General features: G+C 46.3%; 1 protein-coding gene and 1 pseudogene across 3 annotated transcripts in view; both read left to right on the forward strand.

Annotated features, from left to right (window-relative positions):
- The first annotated feature begins 3,204 nt into the window (after positions 1 to 3,204).
- On the forward strand, positions 3,205 to 3,548 carry LOC114227662 (protein BEX4-like; annotated as a pseudogene).
- Positions 3,549 to 8,659: 5,111 nt separating this feature from the next.
- Positions 8,660 to 14,095, forward strand: part of MFAP3L (microfibril associated protein 3 like) — a 45,928-nt gene continuing 40,492 nt past the window's right edge. Inside the window, exons 1-3 of one of the 3 annotated variants that reach the window (XM_054717645.1) lie at positions 8,682 to 8,722; positions 12,137 to 12,297; positions 12,439 to 12,529. The gene's annotated coding sequence lies outside the window, so the exon portion shown is untranslated. Of the gene's footprint in view, positions 8,723 to 12,136; positions 12,298 to 12,438; positions 12,530 to 14,095 lie in introns of all 3 variants that reach the window. The other 2 variants (XM_054717646.1, XM_008155233.3) reach the window with 2 other exon arrangements.

A 14,095-nucleotide genomic window follows, 5' to 3' on the forward strand; every position in this document is an offset into this window, starting at 1 on the left:
ACATTGTGGTCCGTTTCTTTTGTGATGGGGAAGGAGAGTTTCAATTATAAGAGAAGCAACAGTAAATTTTAGTCCCCACTTCAGTCCTTTCCCATGGTAACAATTCACTAGTAGATGTGCAGGGCCTTCACACTCCCCACTGTGTGGTCACTCAGGACAGGACCTGGCCTTTGGACAGCCGCTTCCTGATCTATCCAAATCTCACCCAGCAGAGGGGAAGGCCCGAGGGAGGAAGTCGGACATCCACAGACTACAGCGCTTCTGAGCCTCCTCGTGTCCTTCAAATCTTACCAAGCGAAAACCAGCTCCTTCCACCTACTGCCAGGCCAGCATGGCGTTCTCATCACTCTTGCCTCCTAAACCCCTACAAGGGCTTCTGCTCCCCTGGCATCCAGCTGGCCCTCTGACCTCTCTGCCTTAGCCACACACCAGGGCTTCTTCTCAGCCTCCACCCTGGCCAGAACCCCCGTGGAGACTTTTGGTGTCACATGTATGCATAGGATAAAAAGAAAAAATATAGAAGTTACTATCCTCTTAATTCTAGTCAATAACTACTCATATAAGAGCGAGGCTTGAAAATCACCAGCACAGAAAATCACAATTCTACATCCCACATTTACATTGGACTTTTCTCATCATGTAGGTTTCTCTGGTTATTCCTTCTAAGGTTGCAGTGAAGGTGCAGGGGCTCACCTGGACTCGAGGGACCCTGTTCTTTTATTTTTTTTTATTTTTATTGATTTCAGAGACAAAGGGAGAGAGAAACATCAATGATGAGAGAGAATCACAGATCGGCTGCCTCCTGCACACCCCCTACTGGGGATTGAGCCTGCAACCTGGGCATGTGCCCTGACCAAGAATCGAACCATGACCTCTTGGTTCATAGGTCGACACTCAACACCAGCCAGACCAGGGGCCCTCAGTTCTGAGCAATGTTCCAAAGTGGGTGCTGTGGCCTCCCTGTCAAGTGTTGGGGCAAAAGATTATCCTTGTGAGCCACGTTCCTGGACATCATGTTGGCTTCTTTGGGTGTCTGTTTTCCCACTTGTTGACCAGTGATTTGTTTGTCTGTTTGATTACTTGCATCACCCAACTTTGACCTCTTCTATACTATGGTGATAAAGTGAATGTCTGGCCTTCCATCCTTCCTAAGGAAGTTACAAACTAAAAAACAAAACAAGACAAAAAAACTTCAAGCTATGTACATGACAAAACTTTTCCAGAATCCAAGGTAAAGCCCCTGTGAAGTCAAATTTACACAAAGGAGACTCCCTCTAGGACTCACTCCATTTCCCCAGTCAGGCTCTCCAGGTCCCTCTTCACATCTCTCTCACAATGAGAGCCCCTCCTCCAACCTTCCTATGCAAATAGCCACCCACTTTCAGGAAGTCCCTACACACAGGAGACTTGGCTGCAATGCCCAGGAATGTCCCAGGTTGGGGAACTGTCCAGGAGAGCAGGGCTTTGGAGTGGTCCCAAAGGGAGGTCCATGAAGGCCATGCTCCTTTAAGCGGGGTCTTCTGCCCCCACGTGAGTTGCAAGCACATCATTTGCTCTCCTGATTTTTGCAACTAGCTCACTGTTTAGACTACACACGTGCACACACACCTCCACAGGACCAACAACAATGCTCAATCTAAAGCGACAATAAAGAAGTGAATATTTCCCAAATACTGACTCAGACTTTTTAAGAAGCGTTGTTCTCTTCAGCAAGTCACAAGATTATAGAGAAGTGTTCACTTCCTTCCATTCCTCCCCCATCCTCCTTCCTGATTGTGCCCTTTCAGTCTCCCAGGAACCAGGGGAAAGCCTAATGTAGGGTCTCACATCTGTGACTGTCCTTTTCCAGGAAGGAGGTAAGGTCAGAACCTTCACTGTCCCATCACCCTCTGTCAGAGGAGGCTGAATTAGGAAAGAGATGCTGAAGAGTAACACTAGGCCTACATGAGTCACCAAGTAAAATCCCCCTGTAGGTCAACACATGGAAAAACAAGCAGCACCCATACTACATACGTATAGTCTATATTCTCCAGACTCTAATGTGAATAAGAACAAACATGAATAACACATTTAATAAATAGGCCAATATTCTTCCCACCCATATATATCTTTCTGCCAATGAAACCAATTTAGGAGCTACTTGAAGTTTTGGACTAATAGGTTTGGTTTTGTTTGTTTGTTTTCCTTTTATTCATATGACGTAAAACTGGGTTTCTCAAGTATATGATGAGGACCAACTAGAGGGGCTATGAACAGCACTGTCCCTGGCCCACTCAATTCAGGAGCTCTGGAGTGAATTCACCATCCCTCCTTCACCTAAAGGAGGTAGTCAGTCCATCCAGTTAACTCTGGGTGCTCTCAGCAGGCAATGGGAGCTGGTAGAACTATAAAAATCATGTTCATTCCTAAACGGTTACTCTGCCCTCCCAGAATGCCATACTTTCAACAACAAAAAATAAACTCTGTTCTAAGAAGTAACCCTATAATCAGGAGTTTATAACTACACTGTGGAAGGAAACACCGTAAGAGAGAACAATGGACTTGGTGACTAATTAGTAATCCCACGCTGGGCTTTGTGCAGTTACAGGCTGATAAAACAAGTACATCAGACTGGCTCACAAAAATACTTCCTGATTTCTGAAGCTGAAGAAAATCACTGGGTTTAAGATCACATCTGAGATCTTGCTTTTATTACTCAAAGGAGCATAACCATTTATCAGGTTATATATGATGTCACTGTTCCGGTATTTTTTTCTTTTCACTCTATTTACTATTCTCAGATAGAATTTTAAAAATTAATAAACTTTAAATATTACATGGGTATATATGCCTATTATTCATTTATCAAGTAAAACTTTATTGAGGACTGAGAACAAAGATACAAAGACAGTTGATATGAGCCCTTGTGGTCATGTTGCCTACAATATGACAAAGGAAAGTAAATCAAGGTTAGGTGTCAAAATGGAGGCAAGGTAGACCAGACTGGGCAGTCACTCACACCCTTCTTGGTTCATTTCCCCCCATGGCCCTGAGTCACCAAGTAAAATCCCCCTGTAGGTCAACACATGGAAAAACAAGCAGCTTCCTTACTACATACCAGTGATTATGTAGGAGGTGGAGGCGGAGAAGAAGCAGGTTTTCAGGTCCAAGTGTTTCAGCACGAATTGTGAGTAGGAGCAGACAGCAAGGATAGGCCCAGGAGTGATGGCATCCAAAGAGGTACAAGCGGTGAAAAATCTCAACAAGGAAAATGCCCAACAGGAAAATGAAGGAGGGACCGGCCCCTATGCAGAATGAGGAGGAACCACGCCATTTGGAGAGGGTGAAGCCCAGAAGCCTGGAGGGATGTCTGGCTGGGGTGGGTTAGGTGACTTGTCCCTAATTTTCCATGGGCCCTAACTCTCAAGCGTGTTGATCACAATGAAGTGGGAGATAGTGTAAAACGAATGGAAATCAGAAGAAAGACTAGGGAGCAGCAAATGAGGCAGGATATGCACTTCCAAACTCCTGAACCTGATCATCATTATGACTTTTACCTTATACTTTGAATCTTAAGGCTTTCCCTGAGGTTAACAATGTGGCCTCTGCCAAGGAACAGACTGACAAATCTATGAGTGGAGGGAGGGGATCGGAAGAGATAAAACAAAGAACTTACATACTTACATGCATAGCCCATGGATGCAGACAATAGTGTTGTGAAGGCCTAGAGGCATAGGGGTTGGGCCAAGGGGCCAAGGGAAGGGGGCGGAATGGGTAACATATATTATACTGTCAACAACGACAAAATATATACATATGTTTTACAAATAATAAAATCCTATCTAATAATAGACAAATATGCAAATTGACCATACCTCCGACACACCCGCATGCCATGCCCACAAGCCACACCCACCATCCAATCAGAGTGTGTATGCAAATTAACCCAAACCAAGATGGCTACAGCCACAGAGAGCAAGGTTTCCTAAGTAACAGAGGAAGCCAAGCTTTCCGCCTGCCCTGGCCAGGCCTAAGCCTCCACTCAAGCTACAAAGTTTCAATTATAGAAGGTAAACAAATTCAAACAAATGGCGGCAGAATGGAGCTTGAGAGAGCAGGCCAGGGTTGCCGCCAGCTACAGGGGAAGCAAAGCTTTCTGCACACCCTGGCTGGGCCCACCCGCTTAAGGCAACAAAGTTTCAATTATAACCCCAACACAAATGGCTACCGACCTCGGAGGGAGCCCCAGGCTTGGCTCTGCTCCAGGCTACAAAGTTTCAATTGTAGAAGGAAAATAAATTCCAGATACCAGGGCCTCCGCTTGTGTTGCCAGGGGGCGTGGCTGGCCTGCAAACCACCACAGGCCCCTCACTCAGGCCGCCCCACGCCCCAAGGGAACCCCCACCTGATCCGGGACGCCCTTCAGGGCAAACCAGCTGGCCCCCACCCCTGTACCAGGCCTCTATCCTATCTAATAAAAGAGTAATCTGCAGATTGATCATCACTGCAACACACAATATCGCTGCCCCCATGTGGTCAAAGATCCTACCCCCATGTGGACACAAGATGGCCACCACAAGATGGCCAGCAGGAGAGGGCAGTTGGGAGGCACCCGGCCTGCAAGGGAGGGCAGTTGAGAGGGACCAAGCCTGCAAGGGAGGGCAGTTGGAGGTGATCAACCCTGCAGGAGAGGGCAGTTAGGGGTGACCAGGCTGGCAGAGAAGGGAAGTTGGGAGCAAACAGGCTGGCAGCAGAGTGGTTAGGAGGTGATCAGGCTGGCAGGCAGAAGCAGTTAGGGGCAATCAGAAAGGCAGGCAGACAAGTAGTTGGGTGCCAGCAGTCCTGGATTGTGAGAGGGATGTCTGACTGCCCGTTTAGAGAGATGTCCGACTGCCCACCGGGATCGGGCCTAAACGGGCAGTCGGACATCCCTTGAGGGGTCCCATATTGGCGAGGGTACAGGCTGGGCTGAGGGACAACCCCCCCTCTGTGCACGAATTTCGTGCACCGGGCCTCTAGTAATAACATAATATGCAAAAATAATAAAATAACGTGGCCTCTGCTCTAAAACTTAGTAGTTTTTTTAAAATATATTTTATTGATTTTTTACAGAGAGGAAGGGAGAGGGATAGAGAGTTAGAAACACTGATGAGACAGAAACATCGATCAGCTGCCTCCTGCACACCTCCCACTGGGGATGTGCCCGCAACCAAGGTACATGCCCCTGAATGGAATTGAACACAGGACCCTTCAGTCCACAGGCCGACGCTCTATCCACTGAGCCAAACCAGTCAGGGCTGATATACTTTTCTGTAAACCTTTCCTCTTACCAGTTTCTAACTGAATATCATATGGTCTAAGTGTAAAACTCTGTGTCCAGCAGGGCAATTTCATCCGGTTTTCGGGAAAAAATATTCTTTTCATTATGTGAAATTAATAAAGCAGTTTAAAATAAAATTAAAAATGAAGACAAGGTATATGATGCAGGTGAAGTATTCAAGAAGAAGTCATCTTGGGGAGGTCAGAGAGACCCAGCCTGAACTGAGTCTTGAAGATGTTGCCAAGAGATGGACAAGGGGAAAAGACAGGGGGAACACAGAGGTGCGAATTTGCACGACAAGGAGACAAGGGATTCGGATTGCTAGGATATGGGGCCCTAGGGGACACTGGCTGGAGGCTAATCTGGAGAAGGACACAGGGACCAGTTCAGGTTTAAAACTTAGATTCTATCCTGAAGGCACTATGAATCCACTTAAGGAATTTTAGCAGACATACTGCAATATGATTTGCTTAAAAAGAAAATCTGAGGAGGTGTGGAGGATGGATTGGCATGAACACAGAGAGAGGGAAGGGGAGGTGAAGGTGGAGGGTCTTATAGGCAGAAATGTCAAAGGGCAGGGTGGACAGTGCCAGTGACTAGCAAGATGATAGGGGAAAGGCAGATGGATGAATCTAAGATAACAGACATATAGGCAGAAGAGCAACTATAACTCATGAGTTCTGTTTGGGACATACTGGGTTCAAATTTCCTGAGGGTCATAGCAATTAGGACATTTGGTAGATTACATATAAGGGTCTGAACTCAGGTAGATGTGTAAAAGAGGTTATGGTTTGGGGCATAGATAATATTCAAAATATTACCAACTGGTATGGACAGTCAGGCATAGACACTGACTAATCAGACCAGGTGCCTGGTGGAGCAGAAAGGATCCCAGCAATAAACAACTAGCATGGTCACATGTGCACACACCAATGAACACCACCTTGGTACTGACAATCATCAGAGTGGAGGAGAGCCCTCAGAGAAATGAGAAGGGAAGAGGCTAGACCGAACACAATGGGGAGTAGTGCAGAGGAAAGGAACTTGGAGAAGGAACTGTCAGAGAGGTCATGGAACACTGGGCCATAAAGTTTCAGCTGGAGGAGTGGTGGAATGGACTATTGAAGAGATGTCAACCTTCCCCAGGCTAGACTGTTTGTGATGGAGATGTCTATGGGGACCTGGGCAAATTCAAGAGCAGTGCTCAGAGGTACCAGCCACAATGAAGTCTGAAAGCTCAGGGCTGAGGATGGCTGCAGACAGATTAGGAGCCTAGGGGGAAGTACTTAAAGATGGTGTCTCCAGCCATGCTTAAACTAAGGCTGCACAAAGGGAAGACACTGACATGGAGCCAACCCTCACGGAGGGTACTTTCCACTGTCACCCCAAACCTCAGCTGTCCCATATGCCCATCTTCCTCCTCCCCAGACAAAACAGACAACTGTCCCACTGGACTCAATGCAAGGCTCTCTGGGTTCCTGAGTTTATCTCAAGCCTATAAAATCTCTTCCCTGGAAACTTACTCCATTTCAGTCTTCTCTTCTGTGACAGAGGATTAAAAGCAAGTTCCCCACACCTGCCTCAAGTTTATCCAAGACAGTATGAGAACATTCTGCAGGTTCTCTGAGAATTTGAAAGGGAGGCAGGAGAATCTGAGAGTGAATGCAGTACAGCCTAAATTTTTTTAAAAGGAATACAATATCGAAGAATTGAGAGTGAGGACAAAATTTTAATCTTTGGTAAAACAGGTGAAATTTTAGTATTTGAGTGCAACTGTAAAGAATGCCTATTAAGTATTTTTTAAATCTATATGAAAGAAGGCTTAGGTTGCCTTAAAGCAAACCAGGCTGAAAATTCTTAGAGCTAAAATGTCTTGTTATTCGAGATGTCATAAAAAGTGATGTTAAAATGTCATTTCTAATGTCAGTCTTTTAGGGAAACCAAATGCTCCGCACCCCCATCCTTGCACGCCCCACCCCCCTCGTCCCCGCCCCACCACGACCTGTCCAGGCTCTCGCGCACCTCTAGTGCCCAGTTTCCAACGGCCTCCTGACCTTCCACATTGTGATGAGCGAGCAACCTTGGGCAACCCGACGCAGCCTTTGCGGCTGCCAGAGCATGCTCAGTCAGGTCCTGACCCACTTCTGCGGGTCCGAACTCGGGGCAGGGGGTCGGCAGCGCTATTTTGTCTCATTGGCCAGGGACCGGGAGAAGGAGGAAAGAAACTGGGAGCTTCTTAAAGCCTCCTTTCTCGGTGACAGCCATCCCTGACCCGGCGGCGGAACAAGCCCAGTCTGCCTGCAGGAGCCACAAGCGCCAGTGTGCAGAGTCCACCTTTCCGGGTTTTGGCAGCAGCTGTAGGAGAAGGGGGCGGTACGGAAGTAAAAGATGGGTGTGGGCGTGGCCAGGGGCGGGCCCAGAAGAGCCGCGGGGCGGGGGTGAAGGAGCTCGGTCCTGGCCTCAGAAATTGAAGCAAGTAAAAAAAAAAAAAAGGGGGGGGGGGATAGGGAGGGTGCGCCTACAACGCAGGATATTGCTGCCAGACTTCTGCAGGAGTTTTAGACTAACCCATCTTATTTTAAAAGCACCATATTGTACATTAGAAAAAACTTAGAAACGACAAATAATAAAAATAAATAAGTAAATTTAAAAATCCCTGGAACCACACCACTCAGTAGACAACAGTGTTTTCTTCCAGCTTATTCCGTGAGGGCTTTAGAATTGACAGCAGAGTCGCTCGGGAAGGCTTGCGACGCTTCTGATCAAAAGGTGGCTTGGCTGGTGGCCTTGGAGACAGGGTAGGCAGGGGGGTTGTGTGGTTGGTTCTCTCTTGTCCCGGGATGGGATTCTAAGAAACCTCTCCCTGAATAACAGTGCGACGCGACGCTCACCAAAGTTGCAATAGAAGTTCTGGTTGTGCCCTGCATCTCAATTGCCAGTCATACTGCCCAAGCACGACAGCCTCAGAAATAAATGCCATCCGCTCCGCAATAACCTCGGCGTCCTGCAGCGGAGGCCGGCGCCAGAAGCTGCGGGGACCGAGTGGGGGACTCCCTGGCAGCCCCCGCCCCCTCCTCTGCGGGAGGATCCGCGGCTCCCACCGGTTGGCCCGCACCGCCCCGCGCCGGTGGCTGCTGCGAAAACACGGCGTTGACACCGCGCCCGGTTCCGCGCCTCCGCGCCGCCCGGCGAGCCGCACTGGGCATGCTCAGCACCGGCCGGCTCTGGCTCCAGTGGGTGGGAAGCGCCGCACTCCCGGCCGCCCGCCGGCGACGCAGCCCTCGCTGCCCGGGGCTGGCGGAGGCGGCTCATCCGCAGTAGGAGCTGCCCGTCGTCGGACGGGGAGCGCGGCGCGGCGGCCGCTCTCAGGCTGGCCATGGCGAGCGGCGCACGGTGGCCACTTGAGCGGCACGGCGGCATCAGGTTAGAGGGGGCGCCCGGTGAGACCGGGCTGCGAGGCGCGGATAGCAGGGAGCCCCACACCTGGTGGGCGGTCGAGTCGCAGCTGCGGCTGTCACCGCGGAACTTTCTCGGGCACTTAGGGTGGCGGAGCCAGCGACGCAGGCTGCGCACTGGGAGGCGCGGTGAGGTCCCTGCAGCGGGCTCCTGGGGGTCGCAGGGTGCTTCAACCTACTGTGGGGCGGGATGGGGTGGGGGGGCGGATGGATTGGGGACACCGCCTCTCAGGCTTATACTATCAGCCTCCTATTGCATGGAACGCGGTGTCACCGCGCGCTACCGAGGAGCCTCCCGGGTCTCCCCGGGGAAGGGGACGCCAAAGTGCAGTGGGGGCCTTCGCCTGACTCCAGGTCGCTCGGGTCACCGTGCCTCAGTTTCCCCGAAATAGGGAGTAAGGTGTATTGTCCTGGCCCCAGAAGGCCCTGAGCGGGGGTTCTGGGTCCGGTTCCGGGAGAGCGCCTTGTCCTGATGCTGCGGGAGTGCTGGAAGCTGTGGATGCCTCCAGCCGCCGCCTCACGACTGGAGCTCGCCGAGTTTGTCGCATTTGCCTTCATAGCAAGTTGACACAGAATTGCTTCATGACGTATTTCATCGGCTTAAAAAAAATAAAGTATTTGCTGAGCTGATTTATTTTACGCTCGACTATTAACCTGCCTTCCCCATCCAAAAAATTGGAGCTTGCAAGTTGCAAGATTTATAAAGCAAGCTAGAAAGAAAAAAAAAAGAGAAATGTTTGCAGGTCCATTATCTGCTCACACTGTAGAAAATAATCTTTTGTGGTTGAATTGCCATTGTTGTTAAGAATACTTGTTACAGACAAGTTTGGTTACTGTAGCAATATTTATTTTGTGTTATCTTAGCTTTATATTAAGAAGTTGGGAGGCTATCATTGCAGAAGAGCAGGTGTTTTTTGTAAAGTTTTCTCACTTTTATTTCTACATGAAACATTTTTTCCCAGTTGCTACTATGCTGAACATAGTAAAATTGTTCAATATGAAATGCAAGATGGAAGATTTATTTTCAGAGGAGTTAGACCAATGTAGTTTTACATATATATATATATATATATATATATATATATATATATAGACAATTTGTAGATTCCCACTGCGGTTTCTACTGTTGGTTCTTCCTAAAATATTTAGTACCATTACCATTACTAGGATTTTTGGATCTATTAAGAGCAAGGTAAGCCGTCCTTGTTTTAGTAGGAACTAGTTCTACCTCTAATTAAAACTATGTCCTCGAACCTATTTCCATAAGTACCATTTAGTGGGTTCAGCTTTTTCTTTATTAAGCTTATTAGAAAACATCTTGTTTGTATTCTTGATAGCCCTTAATAGACTTTCAGGGTGCACTGACTTTTCATTGGGCTGTGAAGAGCTTTTAATGTTTGTTCTTGCCTGCTCTGGTTCCCACTGTAATTCCAGCTGCCCTGGATGGTTTTCCCAAGTGTGCTCTATGCTATGCCTAAACATAACCAAGATTTAATAACAGGAAAGGCTTGAACTTTCCAGACAACAACAATAGCAACAATATGATTTCTACAAGCTAGGCCCAAAGTCCTCCATTTTAGCCACACAGTTTGGTGTTCATTGCTCCTAAATGCATTCTAAATACATTTATAGAAAACTTTAGACGATTGAGAAACACATATTGAGAAATTGTGCTTCCCTCTTCTATAAATATGCACCAGGTTAAAAATCTGCCATGAAGTAGCACTTCTGTGTACAACTTATCCTGTACAGCAGGTCCGGTGTTCTCAGTCTGCATTCCCAAGTGGAAGTCAGTACCGGCTCTGCTGACCTTGAGGAAGCACTAAGCCTTTGTGAGTGTGAGGTTGAATATAGATCAATAGGCCCTTTCTAGATCTATATATATGGTTTTGTTTTTTAGTTAGGAAGGACAATGAAATTTAACAAAAGACAATTTAAACTCCACATTCTCCTAATCTAAAACTAACAAAACCAACAGGATTTAGATTCCAGAGATATTTTATTATTGCTAATGAAGAGAAAGTAGCAAAGTAGATTTTTGTATTCAAATTAGAAAACAGGTAATAATTTCTTCTCTTTTGTACCTAACTGTTGGATTCTTGCAGCTCAACTGCCAAGCACGTAATTATTTTTTCATGTCTTTAGATTTCTAAACTTTATAGAAATTAGTAACATTAGATATTCATAGCAAACTATTACCTTTAAAAATACAGTCAAACCTCACTTCTGGAACGTCACCCATCTCAAATAATTTGGTTCTCAACCCAACAACCCTTTCAGACACCTGTATGATCAGTCATGCATCTCTTAGGTGTCAAAGGAGAGAATGTGTGAGTATGAGTCAGTTTACCCCTAAATCTTGAGTTGTTAATTGTGCTGTGAGTATTTTTATGTTTTTCTGGTGTCACTGTTGCCTATTATTATTAAATACATACAGTAAGACACCACGGGTCCTAAGAAGGTTAGTGATAGCAGCAAAGTGAAAAGGAAAGTTGTGAGAACAACGATAGAACTTAAGAAATAGCCCAGCCAGCGTGGCTCAGTGGTTGAGCGCCAACCTGTGAACCAGAAAGTCACCAGTTCGATTCCAGGTCAGGGCACATACTGGGTTGCGGGCTCAATTCTAGTGTGGGGCATGCAAGAGACAGCCGATCAATGATTCTCTCCCATCACTAGTTTCTCTCTCTCTCTCCCTCTCCCTTCCTCTCTGAAATCAATAAAAATATGTTTTTTTAATAAAAGAAAGAATTGCAAAGTATGATAGAGGTGTTTGTGTGTCTGACCTGGCTACTAAGCATGGCATGGCGAAATCCACAATTAGCACAATTTTAAAATATAGAGACCATCAAGAGTGCTGATGTTGCTAAGGGTGTGAAAGTGCTCACAAAACAATGATCACAGGCAATTGAGAAAGGTTAAAACAGGGAATCACGTGGGGGTCTGGAATGGATTAATTCAATTTACTTTATTTCTGATGGGGAAAATGATTCAGTTTTCGAACAAATTGTTTCTTGAACAGCCTTTGGAAATGAATTAAGTTCGAGAACTGAGGTTTCACTGTAGATCTTCCCCGCCACCCCATTCACATGACCTTAATTTATTCAACTCCTTGTTTGGCTTACAATTTAAATATTTGAGGCTATATAAACTTGACTTAATTTGAACTTTCTGTTCTATGTTTTTAATGCAAGGACTTCCAGACACTGAGATACCAAATAATTATTGTGGCAAAGTTGCTTTTAGCCTCCAACATAGTACAGTCAGATTTGTTAGATGAGTGTCATTTTCTTTTCTTTTTTTGGAATTCATAAATCAGGCAGATAATATCTGCACTAACTGGATATCTAACCAAGCACTTGGTGTGTGGCCTGTTCTTTTCTAGCCGAGCCCAGGACACTTAAAAGTCTGACCACATTTTGTGACCCATGGCAAATCACAATGAAATGAAATTTAACATGGACTTAGATGCAAATGGTTGCTGTAATATCTCCTTGGAGTGGTTAAAGGATTAAGGGGTTTGGTTGATCGTGTGATGATAACCAGGTAAGAGCTGTCAGAAATAGTTTCTAAACTGTACTCAAAACTGAAGTCCTCTGAATTTATTGGTCTTGTGCCTGCCTCCACCTGAGGTCTTTTCTCATCAAAATATCACAATTCATTTTTCTTCCCCACAATCTTTTATAGTTAGGCCCCTGAGGCTGCAAAAATGAATAAGACAGTGACTCACAACCCAGTCAGCAAGACATGCTTGAGGACAGATAAACTATAGTTCAAAGTAAGTGCTGCAGGAGAGGTGGTTGTAAATGGAACTGATGAGACTTAGGAATGAGCCCCTTGGGTTGGAGGAAGGGGAGGGGCCTCATGGAAATAGTGACATTTCCACAGGACTTTAAGGAATGCCTAAGGAACTGGGTGGGGGACTTCCAGGCCGAGAAGTAGACTTTCCAGGCAGGAGGAACACCATCGTGGGATTTAGAAGGATAGCTACCCCTCCCCCAAAAAAGATACTCCCTTTGGGGCTTGGCAGATGTGATTCAGTTGAGGATCTTGATTTGGAGAGATTTTTCAGGACTATCCAGTGGGCCCAGTATACTAGTAATCACACGAGTCCTGATAAGTGAAAGAGGGAAGCAGAAGGCAGCCTCTGAGTGATGCCATGTGGGAGAGACTTGACCAGCTATTGCTGGCTCTGAAGGTGGGAGGGGTCCACGAACCAAGAAATGAGAAGCTGGCACAGGCAAAGAAACGATGGTCCTCTAGAGCTTCCAGGAGGAACACAGCCTTGCCAACTCCTTAATTAACCCATTATGACCCATGCTGAACTTCTAACCCACAGAACGGAAAGATAATAAAGTTGTGTGTTCAGTCACCAAAACTGTGACTTAAGTGCCATAGAAAGCAAATGCAGCCACACACAAAGAAGGATTTGGTGTGATGGAATAATGGGCAGGGGCAGGAGAAGGGGGATGAAGTGGTCCTTTCATTGTGAGAAACTTGATGTCATGCAAACGAGTTTGGATTTTATCCTATTATAGATAAACAGTGGGAAACCAGCAAAGGATTTTTAAACAGGAACGTGCAATGACTATACTGCTGCCAGATTCATCTTCCAAAAAAAAAAAAAAAGCAATGTACAGCTGAATCTCCAGTTTCACAGGGCATTCTGACAAAGGGTGTCTAACCAGAGGTGGGCGGTGATGGATAGAGATCTGGAATCAGCATGTTATTCGGTTATTCAGGGCAGGTGATTCAGTTCTCTGAGTTGACCTGAAAGGACATTTGTAGGCATGAGTTAAATTAATAACTGAAGGAAACTCATTCACAATTCCTAGTAGAAGGACACAGACAGTAAAGCAGAAAGGCCAAGTCGCACTTGACTGCTTTGTTTCTGCCAGGCAGCTGCTGAGCTGGCTGCCTACCATGCAGATATGAGCAGAGAGCTGGGAAAGCTCAAATGTAACATAGTTAAACTTGGGAATGATGTTAGGTCATCTGGACCAACTCTGACTAGTGGTAGTAGCTGCTTGTAGTGCTGTGGGCTTACACAGGCTCAGCTGAGGAGTTGCCATGATCAATTAGCAACGTTTGCCATAGGCTCCATATTTGCTGGGGCTAGGTGACAGCTATAATTCTAGCTGACCTAACTCCTGTGTTTAAATATATGGGATGTAGTCATTCTTTCCAGACATATTTATTTGGCCTCTTGAATGTTCAAGGGCTTAATTTCTGTCCTGCAAAATCTTACAGTCCGGTTGAATTGACATCTGTGTGTCCGAAAACCTAACCTGAAGAAATATTCTACCGTAGGGTCACAAGAGTGGCTTTGAATTGAAACTAAACT

Source organism: Eptesicus fuscus, chromosome 6 (assembly GCF_027574615.1).
Source record: "Eptesicus fuscus isolate TK198812 chromosome 6, DD_ASM_mEF_20220401, whole genome shotgun sequence".
NCBI classification, from domain to species: Eukaryota; Metazoa; Chordata; class Mammalia; order Chiroptera; family Vespertilionidae; genus Eptesicus; species Eptesicus fuscus.